Here is a 16,847-nt window from a genome sequence, read left to right on the forward strand (position 1 = left end):
TCTCCTGTTTGTGTTTTTCTGCTGAACACTGAGACTGGAGGCAGCCGCCATGGACAACTGAAAGGAAGAACCCCCTGATGCCATCTGGACTAAGGACTCTGACTTCAGTTGGCCCCTGGGCCAGTGGGGCTCTCCCCAGGACCAGGGAAGCTGGTCACCTTACACCTCCAGATGACCATTTGGGGAAAACCCCTGGACTTGTATGCCCAAAACCCAAGTCTAGGAGAAAGGCTGGCACAGGGAGCTAAGAAAACCAGCTTTTTGATGATTACACAACTTTGGAGGGAAGGAAGTCTGCAGCATCTAGAGCTTTCCACCAGAAGCAGAATGAGCCTGAGATTGTCATAATTAGCCCAACGGGGCCCCAGTTATGGAAGTTTGAAATTTGGCAACCTTTGACCCTTACTGGCTATGAAGCACATGGAGCTCCACCACCGTTTCATGTTCCCCATGGAGGAGGAGTGCATGGGCTCCCCTCCCTAACTCTCTCCTGGCCCAGGGACCCCATTCCCCGGGCTGTTCTTATTACAAAAGTGGACCGGGACCCGGGGCCCGGCCCTTGAGGCTAAGGAGATCAGGGGGAGCACTGTTGCGTCCACCTCTCCAGTAGCAGTGGGACTGCCCTGCTCCCTGAGTCTGGGGCACTGCTGGCTCCTGCAGGCAGCAGATGTGATGTTGCCATGGCGGAAGGTAGCAGGAGCAGTCAGGGATGTGCTGCCTGGGCTGCCTCCATCAGAGGAGGCATGGACCGAGCACCCCAAAGAAGAACAAAAATCAAGGCAGCATCTCTCTCTGAGGCAGAGGGAGAGTCGCTAATAAAATATTCACTGTTCTCAGAGGAGCGCCCCATATGCCCTGCTGACTGCAACTGACAAACACCTTTCTACTGCATGTTGAGGTCTCTGGACAGTGAGGCCACCACATAGAACCTAAAAAAGAGCATGGGGAAGCTGCAGAGGAACTCCCGCTGCTTCCCAAGGGCCCAGGCAAGTGTTTTTAAAAGTACTGACATTAAGTGATGGGTCTAAGAAAGCATGACAGCCCCAGGATTTTTTTCAAGTTTTGAACATTCCTCAGGCTGGAGCATGTGCTTTATAGCTGGGAGTGCTATGCCCCTAGAGTCCAAGTCAATGACTGCAGTTATTGTGACCTAAAGGTAGTGAAAGAAACGTACATGTTCTGTAGCGCCCTCATGGGCAAAGTGTATGGTTAAATGTGTTTGTAATCAAAATGTGATGCCCTATAGGTTCTATTTTTACCATTACGTTTTCAATGCTGCAAGTACTTAAAAAACACACAGGCACATGTGAAGTCAATTTGGGTAAATGCTTTATTGATTGAAATAATGATGTTGACAGCCACCCGTGATCAAAGTACGTAAGCTTTAGAATGCCAGTATTAAGTGCTCTCATTCATGGTTATATTACATGTTTGCATTTGCTCCTGAGGTGGTGATTTTAACCTGTTGTTTGGTGTACCCCGACTCCTTTAGGGGTCAGAGATAATTACGCAAAAAATTTCCTCAAAAAGTATTTACACTAGTCTTATGTATATTTGTAAATTATTGCATAGTATTGTGAATGGTGATTACTAGCCCACACCTCCTACCTTGAGTAGTCCTTTGACTGCTCTGCTTTGCTACCCTGAGAGAGTCAAGCACTACAATGGTATGTTTGGACAAATGGGGACCCATTACTTGTGTAGACCATTACATTACATTACATTAAAAATATTTGTACCGCGCACATACACCAACGGTTTCTTGGCGCTTTAAGTTAAAGTTTATCAAAATAATTTGAATGCAATTTAATATAATTTAAATAGCTTAATTTGTAAATTTAGTATAAAGTGTGATAACATTTTTTCTTTAGTTTTGCATTTGAAATAAATATATTTTATAAATGTTTGAAATCAATACCAAATTGCCAGCATTTGGCAGACAATTTATTGGCATTCTTCCCAGCTTTATAGGCAGTGCATATGGGAGTTGACCGTACATGAATTAAGAAAACAGTTAGGGTGCCCATAGACGCCCATGATTAAAGCCATTGTTTATATCAACCATAGTGTAATACTGACTCAGTTGATCATTTTAGTTTGACAGTGTTGTCCCTATGTACTGAAAATCAGGTGCATTAATGTTTTCTTTATATTCCGCCCTCATAGTTTAATTTACAGATGTTTTATCAACCTTATCAAAGGCCATAGGTAATTCACGAATCAGTTAAAAAATTGAATTGAAAGAGCAATTATATTGCCTAACATTGAACAGTTGTGCAGAGATTTAAGCAGAGATCCTATATGTGTAAAATGATTTTTTTTATCACAGACCCAACTCTTCATTCTTCACAACAATATCCTTACAAATAGTTTACTTTCAGAATGGTAACTCATTGTTTGAAGATGGTAAAATATTCATCTGCCAATATAAATCTATAACTTGCAGATAGTGATCACTCTCAGTTCAGACAATTATATAACAATATAGACATATTACAAGTGCATAATCTAGGAAGGAATAGCCTGCTGAAACCGTCTAGTGAGGGCATTCATCCACAGTCCCTTTAAAGATCATAAATATGCCTTTGCCTACTGCCTTATCTCTGAGATCGGCTCATCTGTTCATGGGTGAAAAGGCACATGTTCCCTTCAGAATTTGCATGTTGTGTTTGCATCTGAGTAAAATGGTATTAAAATCTCCAATATAAACAGTGAAATCCTTTCCTGAACTCTCAAATACACATGCCAATTCCTCCTGCATTTATTCAGCTTGTCTTAAGAGTACACTAGTTTTGATGAAAAATAGATTCATTCCAACACCAACTTACTAGTAGTTGTGTGATCTACTTAATATCAGGATAACTGCAATATTAGCTCTGATTTCTTACTAACATATTTGAGTTCTGACTTGCAAATGAATGGGTGGCAATCCAAGTGGGTGCCCAGCCTGTAACATGTGCGTTGAGTCTGAACTCCATGTGTTCTTTTTCTGCCTGGGTTATTGCACATTTAGAACAAGATGGTTGGTACAACTAAGTAAAAACCTAGGAAGAGCCCATTGCAAGAAACCACTCTGAATTTTAAAATGTAATACTGAGTCCCATATAGTCTACGCAGTCTCACGTGTTTTAAATTCCACGTTGTGGGCCAGGAGGAACTTCCTCAATATGCAAAACCAAGGACTGGATCATGATTGACTCTCCTACCATCTTCTTATTCGAAACGAAATTTCTAGGTGAATTGTTTTATCGCTTTTTTACTTTTCCACCGTTTTAATTTGTTTGTACATATCTGTGATTGCTCTTTTATGGTGATAAACCCTTAAATTTCTTCTCCATTTTTGTACAAATTAAAAAGTTTACGGTCTTTGCACATTTGTATTACAAGCCCAAAAATTTAATCTACATCTCTGCTTAATGAGTTTCTGTTAGCATTTGTTAAAGCATTTTCAGAGTGGATAAATCATTTATATTTGTACATCACAGCAACACTTTAGCACTGCAATTCCAATTCACGCTTTGTCTATGTTTAGTGAATCACAAATTTAGAGGCCTCACTGCCTCTTTCTTGTAGTTCAAAATTGACTACTGCTTTGAACCATTTTTGGGTGAGGTGTAAACCTCCAATGCCAGGACCCCGTACTTGAAGTTTCATCTAACAATCCTCCCAATTCAAGCCTTCACCACTGCATGGAGGTCTGGGAATATGTGCCAAATCATGCCTTTTCTGACCTGGGGTGATCGAAGTGGTTAAATATGTAATTCTATCTTGCCCAGCCTATCATGCTCCAAGGAAAAAGTGGATTATGCGCGGGAGCCTGCGCATGCGCATTCCTGGCGAGCAATGCGCATGCGCGGGCTCTCATGCATGCGCAGCTCCCAGAAGAAGGCATGATGGATAAGGAGGCGCCTGCGATAAGGTAAATTTTATTTAAATGTTATTTTAGGCTTTTTAATGTAATTTATTACTGGAGGCGGCAGGCGGGCGGCGGGCGGGCATCGCGTAACCGAACTATGCGGAGTCCCTTACGTGACTTCCGCCCACCCCTAGTAAAGAGTGGTTAAGAAAGAATTAGGTAGGACTTTAGGGAGGGACATGAACCAACCCGCAAAAGAGTAAGTCTGTTGCTACTCACAAACTGCCCTTCTAAAGTTGCTACAGCCTTATAAGAACCAAAACTGTTGTGAATGTACTCCAGTTCAGAGAGGTAGTAAGTCCAGCACCACCCATGGTCAGTCACAGAAACTACAGCACCCCCCCCCACCCCTCATAGTAACTAATGAAGGTAGGGACTTAAAATTAATCCGCACAGGAACTCAATTTAATATAAATGAATATATCTGAACTGTTTAAATATGTTATTACATTGTATTTAGCATAAAAAAATGTAAAACGAAAACATTAATATTATTATTTAAATATTTTATTACCTTTTTAATATAACATTTAATGCAATATTGGATGTATTAAAACTATGAAATTACTGTAAATACATTTTATAGATCACTTTGAATAATTTTAAATACACATTAAAAAATATAATATATAATTGTTTTATTTTATATTTGATGATTTAATTATGCTTCACAAAAGCTATGTATCGTACACAGAATATTTACATGTTTAATTTAAAATTAAGTTATTAATGCTGCACATTTTTATATTATTCTACATTTAAATTGAGCATATCAAATTAATCAACCATAATATTTAGTCCTAATTGTTTCGTTATTTTATTTTTTACTTCATTAAATATTTCTCTATACTTTGCCATATGGAGATTGACACCCTGGTGTCAGAGATCTCTGCTTACTTGTGAAAAGTTACAAGTAGTCACTTCATACTCGTAAATTAGGCTCCATCCATAAAAGTAAAATTTATCTTTTGAGTAATTTTACACTTGTAAATGGTGACTAGCCTAAAGTATTAAAGTTACTAAAAAAAAAAAAAAGATTTACTCACATGTAAATTTATATTTGTGACTAGAATTATATTTGCAAAGAGTGGTCACAATTACCGTACAGATTTTTTGTGAAGGGAATATTAGTTTGCGAACGGACCTATATACGGAAAAGTCGTTTAAAAATACAAATTTACCTTAGCACGTTGGGCACCTTGAATTTCTAAATCAATATCACTCTTACTTTGACTTATGATAGCTACCTAGAATGCACATGTGGTTTGATGAACAGGAGTTGATGGCACATTGGTGCAGTAAGTATGCATGTAATGGCAGATATATCTAAGTGTACATTGTATACATATTAATTTACAGTGGCTATTTTCTTTTTTTTACTATGTCAAAGTTGCAAAGATGTGTGTTTCATAATGCCTAATATGTGTGGTTGACATAGAAGAATTAATCCAGATTTATATGTGGTATGGAAATGTAAAACATTTAAGTCACTTGTTTGTATAAATAGGTCCATATGGCAGAGGTGAACTAAAAATACAAAAATCAAATTGCAGTGTGTCACAGAAAAACTTGACTAACTTATATTCATTAGGGAGTTTGTGATTTGTAACACCCTGTGACTGACTGTAATCACAGGAATGGTGGCTTGCAAGGGACAGCTTAACACCATCCCCATGATTGCTTTCAAAAATTGAACTTTTTTTTAACAGTGTGTGTTCCTTTAGGAAATTGATGCTACTTTTTTTTTAGTTTTCTATTTTATAAAACTTCAAGGGCAGCAGGCAGTGGAACACTAACACTAATTCAAAAGGGAAAAGAGTTTGAGGGGAACGTCTTCCCCTTTGCAAATCAATTACCATCTGAACTTGTGTATCAGTAACTCATCAATGATTTGTGATCCCATTTAGAGTCATAATCACTGAATTGGAGACACTCTTTTCATGTTCCTTCCTATTTGCGGTTCGGAAGGGATCACAAAAGTGCAACTGTGAGACTGAAAGAATTTTCTGACTCCCTAAATGGCTTTTGTAGATAAAGAAAGCCCTTTCATAGTTGCAAATCCTGTGATTTTGAGAACTGTAAAGTTTGTGATCGCAAAAAGGCTTTGTACAACGGATCCATACTTTAAAGGGTTAAAGTTGCATTTGCGACTATCAGCAAATCTTAATCTGCCCGCATTTGTGGGTGCAAATAAGTATACATCTTTGCGCCTTCTTTGTTTACATAGATTAACTGTGAATTTGAATAATATGGCTTGGCAAAGGCTTATTCGTTTTTTTTGCAGTGAAGTGAAAAGTGTGCATATCACTAGTTTTGTACACCTGGATTTAATTAACACTTTCCTTTGCAAGACCTTAATAAAATGCAGGTGCTTTGTGTTTCGGTCCCAGCCTACCTAAATAAGCACTGCTTATAAAGTAGAATGCAATTGCCATTTTCATTTTATATAGATTAATATAACTTCTTCATAAAAATTTAAAGTATTAGTCATGTTGGAAGTTTGCACTTTTTTAAAGCCCTCTGTCTGCGAGATTTTGCTTTGCTGAGCAGATAATTACACTGCGAGCACCTATATCCTTTTAATAAACTGCTCCAAATGTTTTGCTCTGTTTTATTATTATTATTTTTATGTTAGTAGTAATAGCAGCAGTAGTAATAATAATAGTGATAATAAAAAAATAGATATTAAAACGAAAACTCCAGAAAACAGTTACAAAATAAAAAAAAGTTCTGAAATAAATGATCATTCTTGACTTCAGACTAAGGATTCACTGACAATATTTTTTAGAAAAGTACATGGAATGTGAAATCATAAATAGGGCTCCCGGTTTTATGGTATTTATTTTTTGGCAATTTCCATCTGTATTTATCCATATTTATTTTTTGGCCAATTTATCTGTATTTATCCATATTTATTTTGTGTTTTGCATATAAATACAGTTGTAAAACTGTACATTTCCATATCTATTTAACTTATAGATGTGCACTCATATATTGATGTCTGTCGTGCTTTAGCTATTTAAGCTGTCAAATATTACACAACAGTACACCCACTGGTAAATACTAGCATGATACCATAAATGTATTTTGACATATGCCATTATTTAAAGAAATTTCATCCTGCCTTTTAATTTGCCATGCTGTCTATCTGCTCAGCTACTGGCCTATAATTCATGAAAGACAGTACGAAGAGTCACTTAAAAGAATCACAATTTGCTGTATTTATCCACTTTTAAATAAACGCAGACAGAAAACACATTGTTTTCTGTCTGTATCTGTAAAAATCTGTAAAAATTGAAAACAGGGAGCCTTAATAATAAAAGGCAATACATTCACTATAGGTCTTCAGTAAAAGTATTTAGTTTGAGCATAATATTTTGTACAGTAATCCCAGTTGAAAGCTATACAAAAGGTACAGACTACCAAGCTGGACTAGTAAATCCTCTTTAGACGCCTTTTCTTTTGAGAATTTATACAGAAGTAGAAAGCTTCTGAATAAAATAAACACAGACAGTCATGTCTCATAGACAACTTAGTAGGTGAGTCACGGAGGCAGGCTCAAAAGTAGCAACATGCCCAAAGTACAGACTTCCACTGGGTCTTTTATGCCTGAAAAGCACAAATACATCCAATGAGGATATAGTTAGAAGGACATTTCTTTATTATTATGAACAAATACATTGTGCGCAGTTGATCAGACAGGACAAAATTACACATTCATTAAGCATATAACCAACCAGAGAAGAGCAACGTGCTACAATATGGCGGGCGTTGTGGTTTCTGCATGCCAACCGCATGTGCGTCAGCAGACAGTATTTGCACAATACCTGTCTAGCCACATGCAGACACTTGGTCTAAGCATCAATGTGTCCAGTAGTTTGGGCAGCTGCTGCTGGGCTAAAGAGAAAATGCGTGGAACATTAGGTGTTCTTGAGCAAGGCTTACATTTAAAGCTATTTAGGTTAGCAGGGTGCATTCTTTTATATGAGGTAATCCTTCTTCTGCACAAATTATTCAGGCCTTGTAATCATTGAATATCACAAAACGTGACCAAGACAAGATGGATTCCACAAAAAATAAAAAACGTTTCCACTGCAGCTTCGGAGTAGACTCCTTTCCTCCCTGTGAATTTAGGTGATAGTTCAGGGAAACTTTCATCTCTCAAAGAAATTTTCCAAATTATAAACGTTTTTTAACCCCTTAGGTGCTCATGATAGCCCCCTGCCGGGGGCTGTCCGAACCATGCCCAAGAATGGAATGTTCAGCACAGCGGCTGCATTTGCGCTGCAGCCAGGGTGTTAAGTATTCTGTTTTAAAATGTTAAGACAGACTTTGTCGTCTGCTGTACCCTTGCAGGCCACCATCCCAGTCTTTACAGACAAGTCAGAAGTTGTGACCTGCCAAATGAATATTGAAATAAGCTATGAGTGGAAATTCCCACAAATATTTTTCCTGTTGGCCTGTTGATGAAATTAATTTAGCATTTTATGTCCTGCTCATATATGATTGGGGTTATTTTTAATGTATTGTAAATATGTCTTGTGGATTTTTATGACAATGTATGTATTTTATATCAGTGTACACTTTTATGACTCCTTTGTGGATTCGAAATAAAGTTATTTTGACTGACTGAATATTTATTAGGGCAGTAGTTCTGCAACCTACCTAACGTTTTGCAATAAATATTATCTGAGTATTTCCAAGAGTCCTGTGTGGTTCCTGCTCAGTTTTTCACTTGTGAAAATCTTAACATGTTGCTTAAACCTTCAGCATGTCCAAATCATTTGTAGGGAACAAAATGGTTTGAAGATGAAGAAGGCAGAGATTAGAAATATGGGAGACAGAAAATATATGTTTGCCTGTCAAAGAGCAGTGCGAAAACAAACTAACCCCACTCGACGAGTGAGCTGAAGGCTACCCAAAAGTTTGAATGACACTTTTGTCTTGTCGGTTCAAGGCATTTATAGTGAAGTCACCTGTGTTGGAATGCATTGTCATGTGCATTTCACTGGTGAGTCTTTGTAACTTTGAGTTGTTCGAAGAAGGACATTGAGAAAAAATAAAAACAGGGCATATTTATGACCAGGTTTGCTTCGCTCTTGCACCACGCAACTTGGTGCAAGAGCGATGCAAACCTAAGACATATTATTGAAGCAACACAAAACACTTTGCAGGCTTCAAAATATATGGTTTGACACATTGCAAATCGCTGCATTGAATTAATCTGTCCTGGGTAGGCATTCCATGGGGGTTGCATGGGTAGTCCCATGCAACTTCCATGGTTTTTGAAGCATTCCCATATTTACAAGTCCTTGCAAACCTGGCCTACAAAAAAACACCTCCTCAGGTGAGGGATAACGAGGAGAAATAGGTTTGTTTCACCTCACTTTTTCTCTGTCTATGTGTGCTGCATTCTGGCTGGGTCTAAACTAGAATGATGTTGCATGCATAAAAAGGATGGATTTAACACAGATCTGTGGCTGGGGGCGAGTGTTTGATTGGTTCAGCATTCCTTCCATCATCTGTTCCTTTAGCATTCTGCACTGCAAACACATCCTACCACACCTCAAGGAGCCCAACTGGTTTCAAATGGGCACATTTCAAATTCCTCACTCATACCTACAAAGCGCTACAAAACACTGCCCCTGCCTACCTCAATAGGAGTTAGATATTGATTCTGGCTGCTGCATTCTGAATGGTTTGCATTTGTCTGGTGAATTGCTTGCTGATTCTGGTGTATAGGGTGTTCCAATAGTGCAACTTGGTTTTTACGGCATGTGTGATAATTTTGCAGGTGTTGCTCAGGGGACATTTAAGTATTTTACTCAGCTTCCTCAGGGTATGGAAGAGGCTGTCACAGGGTTGATTTGGGTGGTCATGTCAACTTTGCTATATATGATGATTCTAGAATTCGAGGTGTAGGTGTTGGTGGAGGAGGGTCCTAGTTCAGATAGCCAAGAGGTGGAATCCCATGGTAAGCTTTTTTGCCAAATGTCATGACTTCTGTTTTCTCAGTGTGTAATTTGAGGTGGTTGGCCTTCATTCAATCTGCAATTTCATTCATGCAGGCTACGAACTTGCTTTGCGTTTTAGGTTTTTTCTGTGAGAGGGAGAGTATGAGCTAGGCGGCAACGGAGTAAGAGAAGAATTCCATGTCATGGGAGAGGATGATGCTTGCAAGTGGGATCATGTACCTGTTAAAGAGAGTCTGGCGAGGAAAATAACCTTACAGTACTCCACAGATGAGGTTGTGTGTGTCTTAAGAGAAGAGAGCACAGCTGACTGACTGTGTGCTAACAGTCAGGAAAGAGCAAATCCAATGTCGTGCTGGTCCTTGGGTTCCACTCTCCTGCAGCCCTCGGATGAGGATTTGGTCAGATACTGTGGTGAATGTTGTGCAGAGGTCCAGGACAATGAGGGATGTCCTGACTCCTAAGTCCAGGATCATGAGGCTGTCATCTATGCTGGTGTAGACAGCTCTTTCTGTGCTGTGGTTGGCTCTGAAGCCAGACTGGGTGACATCTATGAGTTAGTGGTAGGTGAGATGGGTGGAGAACCATTTGTTGATGATGTTTTTAGGACTTTGGCTGGGTAGGGTAGCAGGGTGATAGGTCTGTAGCTGGCGATCATTGATAGGTTCGCGGAGGGCTTCTTGAGCAGGAGCATACAGGGCATGTTTCCATGTGTTCAGGAAGGTGTCTGCTGAGATGGAGGTGTTCAGGATAGTTGTGAGTGGTGTGATGCTGGGCTGAAGCCCTCTGGTGAAGATTTGGAGGAGGCTGAGGGTGAACTGAATGGGGGTGGTCGTTTCGTCCACGTTGATGGTGGTTCAAATTGTTATGGCCTTTCCTTGGCTGAGATTAGAAGACATTGTGCAAGGTCAGTCAGGTCCAGTTGGTGGTCGAAGTTGCTGTATAAGGAGGTTATCTGGCTGCAGAGGAATTGTGAGAGCTTGTTGCAGAAGTCCTGTGAGGGCTCATGCTATGTTATGTTAATTTTAATTTATCAAGCGCATTATCACCAGCAGGTCTCTAAGCGGGGTGATGATGTTGGAGGTAGACGCAGGTGAGAGAAAATCTTTCACATTGGCGAATATCTCTGTTGCTGGTGCCAATACCTTCTGCTAGTGTGGTGTGTTAAAGGCCCTGATCTGTTGGTGGTAACAGGTCTCAAGGTGTATTTGAAGGTGTCTTTGTCTGAGTTGTCATGGCTCATTCTCCATCTGTGCTCTGGTGTTTTGCCATCTGGAGTTCCTCCCCATACCAATTGACTTGAGGTTTGGATCTTTCAGTTTTGCAATGCTTGGGCGGGGGCTCAGAGTGACTGTCCAGGTGGAGATCCAGTTGTTGAACTTGTTTATGTCTTCCAGTACGTTGCTGCTGTGTTTCAGCCAGCATGCTGTCAGTGCAGTAGTCCACTTTTTCTCTGGGATGTTGTTCCAGTTTGGTGAACTGGTCTGGCCATGGTAGGTCTGTGTTGGTGTGGGGCAGGAATGCTGAACCTGATGAGGATGTGGCCTGTCCAGATGACAGGTCTGTGTTTGTCGACAGAGATGTTGTTGAGGATGGTGAAGATAGGGTCTAGGAGGTGTCCAGCAGACTGTGTTGGCCCTTTTACATGATGGATTATGCTGAGCATGTTTAGGTCTGCCACTGTTTACTTCAGGGCAGTCTTCCAGGTAGAGGTTCAGGTCTCCGAAAAGGATGAAGGTGCTGGAATCGAGTATGATGAGACTGAAGAAGTCCCAAATGATGTCAGCGAAGTTGATGCAGTGGCCTGATGGTCTGTAAATGAGGCTGCCGCTCAAGGTAAAATTGGCTGTGATGTGGAGTGTAAACGACAGGCGTTCTATGTTGCTGGTGGGTGGGTCTGTGGCAGTGGTGCAACTAATGGTGTACTTGAGGGTGATGGTGATTCCACCCCAGGCTAATGCTGTCTTGTAGATCTTGTAGCTGGGAGGGATGGCTGTGGCTATGTCGGGTGCTTAAGTTGAGTTTAGACAGGTCTCCGTGAGGAACAGCCGGTCCTTTGTTTGTGAGTATGCAGCATGTCCCATATCTCTGTGGCCTCCTTGAATGTAATTTTCCGACCAGACTTCCAGTTCTAAAAGAAGGTTAATTTAACTTATGGCTGTGGCTGAAGTGTTGCCATAAACCTTAACTGACCATTTCCAAGAGTCCTGTAATATTTGGACGATGATCTGTCTTCTGAGTTACTGAAGGCTGCCAATTAATCAATGTTGCAACTAATGTATATTGATGGTAAACGTTAGGAAAAAAAGAAATGTTTTGATATTTTGCAATGGAAGTTGCACATGGGTTGTACAATTAATTTTTTTTCTGTTTTCACAGCCACAAAACAAGTTATTTTTAATACATAGCAAGTCCACTGTTTCGCTTACAGCACACAACAGGTTTTCTTTCAACCAGTTATCTAAGATATCTGAGTGGGCTTTGCCGGGAATCATGGGAATCTGATGTATTTCCCTATTTGTATTGGGGATGAATGTTGAACTCACAGTACCTTTCTGCAGTGCTGAGCAAACAAACACTACCCATTGGTCTGGCTTCCATTTTGAATCCTGACCCATTAAACATTTAAACATGATACAAGACTTCTTCAGTGGAAAACATGAATTCTGTACACAATACATTTATGAGAAAACTAATGTGCTAAATAATAATTTAATACTCTTTTGTGATGTAAAATAGTCACTTGTTCATTGCAGTGCAAGCCCGCCATTGGAGGTGGAAGGATTCACAAAACAGCCAATAGCATAAGATGAAAAGGAAATACTGGGAGAAGCCAAAGCCTAGGCTGCCACATATATTGTGCAGAATGTGTTACAGTCATTCACACAACTGCACCCTCAAGCCAGCTCTTATAACGTATTTGTTATAGGAAGGCACTCACTTATCCTTTTAGGTTTGTGGCTTTGCTTTCCCTTCTCCTATCAAACAAATTAGCAAGTTGACCAAGAATTATTCTTGAATTTCAGTTGTACCGGTTCAGAGTGCTTTAAAGACTACCTATACCACTGAAAAGAGGCATAACTAGAATGATTTTTTAATGTCACCGCTAACTGAAAGCAATGACGTATTTATGAGGGAATGTTAAATGTCAGGAATTGATGTAGGGACCTTGAAAACACCACTTAATCTGCTCTTGAATGAACACAGTGTTCTGATATTCTCCAAGAGGCCTTTATGTCTTTAGAAATACGTTGCGCATACCAGACTTCTCAGCACGAAAGCAACATCAAATAATTGTATTCAGAACACAGGGATTAGAGTGCATTGTTTTCAATAACATTTTATTTCCCATATACAATTACTAAAATAATTGGAAGCGATAGAAGTTGCAGTGGCATATTAATCAATCAATATTTTTCTGTATAATATAAATATTTAAGCAAAGAAAAGGCATGGAAATCAGGTATTTTAACACTTGATCTAGAAATATTTCCCCTCGGTACATGACTCAATGTGTCGGTATTAAAGGGGCTCCAACATGAAAGATTGCGTCATTCTCCTGTCTCAAAGAAAGAAATATGGAAAAGTCCATCTACCATCATAGGAAGTACTTCATTCAGGGTTTGGTGGAGCAGGACGTGTGCCGTAAAGAGTGCTTAGTTTGAGCTGGCGGTTTCCACTGCTCCGCACCGACACTTAATTGTCAACACTGGCATTTATAACAGCCTGCCACATCGTGACAATGGTTGTCTAACTTCGAGATAAGCACCAATTGCTTATTAGTCAATATACAGTTGAAATGGTCAGTCAGTCAAACAAAACTTTATTTGATTTGTTAAAACCTTAAAAGTACATTCCACATTCCGTGATAAGAGAAAGGACAACAGCAAAACATGGTAATATTCAACAAGAAAAAGAGCAGCAGCATAACAAGATAATATTAAAACCACAATTACACCTCAAGATACTTGACATTAACTTCTCTTGTTCCTTTTAAAACGGAGTATTATAACATTTATTTGTTAAAATCGCTAAAATTTCCTATATATACCTTCTTCAGAATGCGGTTTTTACTACTATTGTCCCTTAGTATCTCTACCTTTATTCAGGGATAAGGGCTACACTATACATGTTCTTCTGCGCATTTGAGGAACCACCTAACTTTATTCATATATTTCCCCAACGCGCAGGCTATATCTAAAGTCTCCATTTCCACCAAAAGAGTGGCAGCTTGCATTCTGTGCGTAATCTTATATTTTTTAAAAATCGGACATAAAAACTCCTTTCGAAAGTCTAAAAATCTCGTATACTGGTTTTTGGTTATTGCACTTTAACTTAATCCGGAGGCATTCCACCAATTGCCTTATTATGCCCTCGTACCAGGCTATACTTCCTTCTGGTACAAGGTTACCCAAATTCACAGTTAGCTGATATGCACTTAGTTTCTGTATATATTCCTCGGTGATTCGTGTTGTTAACCGCTTGGGGTATTCTACATCTACTGATAACACTTTTTGTCTTTGCGGGTGGCTATTTACCTGAAGTTCAACCTGCAGTGGATAGTGATCACTACCCTCCACCCCCAAAATTTCGAACTGCTTGATAAGGTGGAAATGCCAGGCCTGTATGAATACATAGTCTATGGGGCACATTTGTTGCCCTACCTTAAAGGTACGCTTCGCAGGCCTGTCTGCTTCCTTTCTACCGTTGGTACATACAAATCCCATAACCCCCAACAGTTGCCCGAGCTTATCATCTTTACTTGAGGTTTCACAGCTGGGGAATTGTGCCTGCTCTATTTTATATGCATCCAACAAGTCCTTCAACCAAGAATCCATTGATTTAGGATTCAATTTATGGTTGAAGTCTCCCAATATTACGAGCACATCCTTTGGAAACCAGTTACACACCCCATCTAGGTCAGTTTTTAAGTGTTCCAAGTCTGCCTTATATTCATTTACTTTCCCTTTCTGAATATATACATTTATAATGCATAGGCTTTCACCCCCCAACATGTTGTTTGTTGTTCGCACTCTATTGCCCAGTGCCCAGTTACACTGTAGTTCCAGGGGTTCAATGTCCTTGGCAATCCTTGTAGAAATCAGCGTCATCAAACCCCCTGAAGGTCTACCCACCGTGTTCCTTTTAGCGGCTTTTACATAATGAGTGAAACCTACCGTAGCTGGGATTTCGCCACACAGCCAAGTTTCCTGGAGGCAAACGATATCGTTTTTCTTCATGATATTTTTAAAATCTTCCTGTATCGCTATTCTATTGTACCCATTTATGTTCCAGGTCGTTATTGATAGGCTGTGCGGCGCTCCTGCTTCCTAGTTGATCTCACTCATAAAACCATCTTCCTCACTACTCATATATGCCAGCTCTCTGTATCTGTTCCCAGCAAGTACTTCTTCCATGTCCCACCTTTGGTCATTGGGTCTTATCGTGATTTCTAGGGCGTCGTTGCTACCTCTCCCCAGATTGATCATTTTTATTTGTCTGTCCCCTAGAGCTGCGTGATTTCTAAGGAAAGGAGTCCCTAACTTATCCGAGAATACATCCTTCCTTTTTAGTATTCTAATGCCTTCCCTTAGCATCTCGGACTCTGCCTTTTCTATAGCATCCTTTATTAGGGCTGAGTGGAGTAAAACCTTAGTTATTTAGTTATTTCCTCCCCCTTACTGTTTACTGTGAACCCCACTTCTTTTAGATCTTCAGTGCTAACATTTCTTAGACTGGGGCACTTTCCAAATGAGGATAGTAGCTGGGAGCGATTCAAGGGGTTTAATTTCTTAGTTCTTTTCCCCCCTTTCGCCTGTCCTATTGACTCTACAAATATCCAAGTGTCAGTGGGTAATACTGTCTGTTGATGTTGGCGATTCCCTCCTATTGTTACTCCCCTTGAGTGCCTACTAGCTTCTTCTCCTCCCCCTTTTTTGACCCCTTTCCAGTTACTTGGGTGGGGTCCCTCCGCACTTGGGGACATCTCCCTCTCCCGCTCTACTCTTACACTCTTTTTCACCCCTGGGGGATTTCTCCTATTAACCTTTTTGTTCTCTCCCATATCCCTCCTCATTAGTCATCACAGTTGAAATGGCTAATGACCTCCCGCCAAAGCCGCTGTAACAGCATTTGGGGGAATACAATAGTCTGAATTATCACACTTGTCGGGTGTGATGGATAGTAGTTGTGCTGGTGCTATCCTTGGCAGCGCTGGCAGGGGCAATGGGTGATGCAAGCTACAGTGGCCTCCTGATCAGTAAGCCCAGACGGCGATGGCGCAGTGTCACTATGCAGAGTTCCACGGAGTTGGAAAGAAACTCTGGAACTCCGGTCCACTCCCCTCCACACTCCCTAATTTAATTATAACAACAACAAAAAAGCACTTACCTGCTGTGGCGTCTCCGGGCTGCCTTGTCCTCGCCGTGGTCTCTCTTCTCCTCGTCCTCGCCTTCCTCATCCACGCACACCCCTACGTTGTACATTTTGCGCGCGTATATGCAGGGGCCAACTGAGTCCGTTCCGCTATGTAGTTGGAGTTTTGGCTGAACTCCATGTTCTCCACGGAGCACAGAGTAGGAAAACTCCATAAGCTACGCTGGCAGAGCGGAGTTCTCCGCCCAGGGTTACTGATGAGTGCCCTGCCACCTATTTTGTTTTTACAGATTAAGCACTGGCCGTAAACTAATGGTCTTCCAATCAGTTAACCCATGGTTCCCACATACTTTTTAGTGTTGGAGGAACTGCTAGGTTAAAATTGGTTGAGTCTACTCCACTTCTGCAGATGCTAACCCCTGAAACACATGCCCATATTTCCACCAAAGGGCTACTATTTTTTCCTGCCAGTGTCTGTCATGCAAAACATGGCGGGACAGGCAGATAAAATGCAGAATGGTCAACACACTCAGGAAGACAACTCCTTGTGCCTTGGAGCCATATATTTTGGAAATAAAGATGAT

Source organism: Lissotriton vulgaris, chromosome 10 (genome assembly GCF_964263255.1).
Source record: "Lissotriton vulgaris chromosome 10, aLisVul1.2, whole genome shotgun sequence".
Taxonomy (NCBI): domain Eukaryota; kingdom Metazoa; phylum Chordata; class Amphibia; order Caudata; family Salamandridae; genus Lissotriton; species Lissotriton vulgaris.